The sequence below is a fragment of the Cyprinodon variegatus genome, unplaced genomic scaffold (genome assembly GCF_000732505.1).
Source record: "Cyprinodon variegatus isolate N-32 unplaced genomic scaffold, C_variegatus-1.0 Scaffold97, whole genome shotgun sequence".
In the NCBI taxonomy this organism is placed as follows: Eukaryota; Metazoa; Chordata; class Actinopteri; order Cyprinodontiformes; family Cyprinodontidae; genus Cyprinodon; species Cyprinodon variegatus.
Window position 1 is genome coordinate 660,996 of NW_015150550.1, and position 5,019 is coordinate 666,014.

The window sequence follows — 5,019 nt, forward strand, 5'->3', positions numbered from 1 at the left end:
GGACAGCTGCTGGAGTCAGTGCTTCAAGATCCACCACCAAGAGACGCTTGAAAGACATGGGTTTCAACTGCCCCAAAGTCATGTTTTCTGACGAAAGCAAATTTTGCATTTCCTTTGGAAATCGAGGTCCCAGAGTCTGGAGGAAGACAGGAGAGGCACAGGATCCACGTTGCCTGAAGTCTAGTGTAAAGATTCCACCATCAGTGATGGTTTGGGGTGCAATGTCATCTGCTGGTGTCGGTCCACTCTGTTTCCTGAGATCCAGGGTCAACGCAGCCGTCATGCTTCCTGCTGCTGACCCGCTCTATGGAGATGGAGATTTCAGATTCCAACAGGACTTGGCGCCTGCACACAGCGCAAAATCTACCCGTCCCTGGTTTACGGACCATGGCATTTCTGTTCTAAATTGGCCAGCCAACTCCCCTGACCTTAGCCCCATAGAAAATCTGTGGGGTATTGTGAAAAGGAAGATGCAGAATGCCAGACCCAAAAACGCAGAAGAGTTGAAGGCCACTATCAGAGAAACCTGGGTTCTCATAACACCTGAGCAGTGCCAGACACTCATCGACTCCATGCCACGCCGCATTAATGCAGTAATTGAGGCAAAAGGAACTCCAACCAAGTATTGAGTATTGTACATGCTCATATTTTTCATTTTCATACATTTCAGTTGGCCAACATTTCTAAAAATCCCTTTTTTGTATTAGCCTTGAGTAATATTCTAATTTTGTGACACATGGAATTTTGGATTTATATTTGTTGCCACTTCAAATCATCAAAATTAAACAAAATAAACATTTGAATGCATCAGTCTGTGTGCAATGGGCTCTATGCACAGCTCCACTACTTCCTGAATTTAAGGCAGCTCCTTTGTTTCCTGTCTTTCATTACTGGACGAACTGATTAATCCAGGTGTGTCTGGCCAGTTACTTAGGTCATACACACCTGGATTAATCAGTGCATCCAATCATGAAAGACAGGAAACAAAGGAGCTGCCTTAAATTCAGGAAGTAGTGGAGCTGTGCATAGAGCCTATTAATAAATATAATGTGCAAGTTACACCTTTTGAATGCAATTACTGAAATAAATCAAGTTTTTCAAAATATTCTAATTTACTGGCTTTTACATGTATAATTTACATGCTAAGCATTTTGCGGTGGTGCCACTCCCTCTCTCTCACCCTTAGTACCACCTATGCACAACTGCAATTAATTTATTATTATTTAATGATGTATTTATTTATCATTATTATTTACTATTATGCTCCATAAAGTTTTTAAAAAGAAAGGTTTGTTGTCTGTATGGTCCATTAATTGTAATTTCCACAACAACCAGTAATTTCCACCATGCAGTGTAATTTCCACCACACCATTTGTTTTTAAATAAATTGTTAATCACTCATTAAAACCTTCTTCATAACTTAAGAGATAATGTTCCACTTTAATTAAAAACACAAGTATTTACACCTTGAAATGTATCTTGCGATTCCAATGCTATATCTTAGGTTATGGCGGACATAAGATTCGCGTCTTGTCCTCATCACAATTAATTTACCTAATCCATAAATGTATGTGTTTAACATTAAAGGCATAAACAGTTAAAACTATATATGAAATTGTTCTTCCAGTGAAAAAACATTATGTGTATCATAGTATTTTAGAATAAATGACAAATATTTATATGTGATGGAAATTACATTTGTGCCTGCCAGCCGAGTTGGGAAATCTGTTAAAAAACACCAATTTGTCTTAAAAAATCAGTGTGTTCTCTTAAGAATCTTCAAATTAGAATACTTATGCTAACCAATTACATTGTGAGAATTTATATTTTATTATACTTTTTCTCTTCAAGTTTGCAAGGCCAATTGTGCCCGTAGTTAAAGAATCACCCATAAACCAGAAAACAACTGGCATCTCTACCCTGCATTTTAATAATAAAAAGGAATTATCAAAAGAATCATTTCTTGTCGTTCTAGTTTTTTTTTTTTTTTTACATTTAAAGTCTACTATAAGCATGACTATACCTGCTATAATACCCTGCAGCAGAGGTAAATTAAGGGACATTCTGGTCTCATAATTCCCTCAGAACTGGACTAACCAAGCATCAGAACCTAATCCCACTTTTTGACCTTCTCCTCTTGGTCTCTTGGCCACTTTCTGGCATTTTTAAAAATCTGTCAGGATCCGATGTTATGTTTTTATATAGGGCTAATTATACTTTGTACTAATTTCCTGTTAATTGTGCTCCTTTCCTCAGATTTCTTTACTCAGCTTTCTTGTATTCATTCAGTTATAGCTGTTCCATGCAGTATTTGCTCTAAGTAGCTCATCCAGCTCCTGCGTTATCTTCACTGTCTGTTTTCCCCAAGTTTCTCTTTGTCTTGTACTTATTCCTTCATTAAAAAGGAATAGAAATCCATTTAAAACTTTGTAGGTCCTTAATTTAAATAATTTAGATAATTAGAAAGCCTTATTACAGTTCTCTATCTGCAATTGGGTCTAACGAAAAACGTTGTTCGGTTGATTAGTTTTCTAACGATTTTGCATTGATTAGAACATTTAAATTTCTTAATCTGACATCTTGCTACAGATTAGCACCAGATTAGCACCTCATCGAAATACCTCTGAGATGAGGATCCAAATTTTTCTTAAGCTCTTGGAATTTCTATTATTAAAAATTGTATATAACATGAAGGGGCAGAAATAAACATATTGAAAAATTGGTTGACACCCTTTGTTGAATGAAAAAAAAAAAAAAAAAAAAAAGTAAACAAAAACAAAGTCAGACATTGCTTTTTAACTACGGTATACTTGAACAGAGTGATAAAAAGAATAGGCCTGGACAAAAATAATGGTATCCCTAGAAAATGCTGAAAATAGTGTGACTAAAGTGACAAAATTAAATAAATGAGAATCACAGGTACCTAAAGCCCTGTAATCATTCAGTGGGTCTTTAAATAGGGCTACAGGTAGTCACTCTGCTGTTTACTGACATGGTGTTTACCACACTCAACATGGAATAGAAGAAGCAAAGGAAACAGTGGTCTTAGGAGATAAGAAAGAAAATTATAGACAAGCATATTTAAGGTCAAGGCTATAAGACCATTTCGAGCAGCTTGATATTTCTGTGTCTACAGTTCAACATATTCCGAAATGTTTGGTCCATGGGACTGTAGCCAACCTTCCTTGACATGGCTGCAGGAGGAAAGAGATACAGTAGATAGACAATACTATAGGTAACAAAAGAGCCCTGAACTGAAAGATATTAAAGGTGAACTTCAAGCTCAAGGAATATCAGTGTCAGATCACACCATCTGTTAAAATGGACTTAGTGTGAAACCATTGTTTATACAAATCTTTAAAAAGCTAGCCTGGACTTTGGAACACCACCAAGCTTCTGAGTGAATGTCACATGGACAGATGAGACAAAAAGTTACCTTTTTGCCAAGATACATTAGCTCTATGTTCACAGATGGACAACAGAGTATATCATGAAAATAACACTGTCCATATTGTCAAACATAGAGGGGACTCCTATGTCTTGGGTTTATTTGGCACAGGGTATCATGAATCTCTGTAGGGTCTAAGGAAATCTTAAGACTATGATGGGATTTTAGACAGAAATGTTCTTCCAAGTGTCAGAAAGCTTGGTTTTAGTCACAAGGAGTGCAACAAGATAATTACCCGAAATACACAGCTAAAAACACCCAAGAATGGCTAAAAGGAAAATATTGGACTTTCCTCAAGTGGCCTTCTATGAGGCCTGATCTTATTGAGTATTTTTGGAGGAGCTGAAACATGCTGTCTGGAAAAGGACCATACAAATTTGAGAGAACTGGAGCAGTATGTTCATGAGGAGTAAAACAAACTACATGCAGAGAGGCACAGAAATCTCATTGAGAGTTACAGGAACTGATTGATTACATAAATATCCTCAAAAGGTTTTGCAAAAGTATATTAGGTTATTTAATGGTTTTTTTTAATCATCCTATTGAAAGCATGGTTGAAAAGCAATGTGTGACTTTCATGTGTTCATTTTCCTTCAATTTCTATTCGTTAGTGCTATTGTCAGATTCAAGTTATCTATGTAACTATTGTAGGGTTTTCTTTCATTAAATAAAGACAACCAACAAATTTGTCCACATGTGAATAATGGACTTACTTGTGTAAGACAATTACAACATCAGATAAAGAAAAGCTGGCTTTGACAAAATAAATTAAACAAATTTAAGTTACCTGAGGGTTAGATAGCACTAAAAAGGGAGCTGTAAGACAGGGATGTAATGCTGGATTTTTATCTCAATTGGCTTTCGAATGATGAAAAGACACACTGCTAGGCAAGGCAAGATTTTTTCTAAAGCACAATTCAGTAGCTTGCCTATTTAAAGTGCTTTTTATGAATTACATAATAAAATATAAGAAAAATAAAAGCAAGTATAAGAAAAAACATGTGTAAAATAAATGTAAAAAATTGGACGATAACCTTGTAATAACGACCCTGTTAACAGTTTAACTTCAATAGCCAAAGGCAGCTCTAAAAGCATTGGTTTTTAACTTTAACTTAAAAGAACTCAGCCTTTCAGCACGTTTACAATCTTCTGGGAGTTTGTTCCAGATGAGTGGAGCATAGGAAATAAATTCTGCTTCTCCATGTAGGTTGGAACTAGAAGACCTGAGCGGTCTGGGAGGTTCATACACTGATAACAAATTTGTCATATATTGAGGTGCTGATCCATTCCGTGATTTACAGATCGATTTTAAAGTCTATTTTCTGAGCTACATGGAGCTACATTGACATTTACATGGTCTCAAAACTATTCTCATTATAGTTGTCCAAACTCCTTCATAATTCAGCAATCAAAGTCTAAAAGAAGCTTTTCATTGTTTGATGGTATCAGATAGTATTTAGAGAACATGACCATAACATTCTGCCATGGTTCTGTTGTATCAATGTTGTATGTTAAAAGGAAAATGTTTAAAAAAAAACAATACATCCTGGCAAGAAAAATTACGCAGTTAG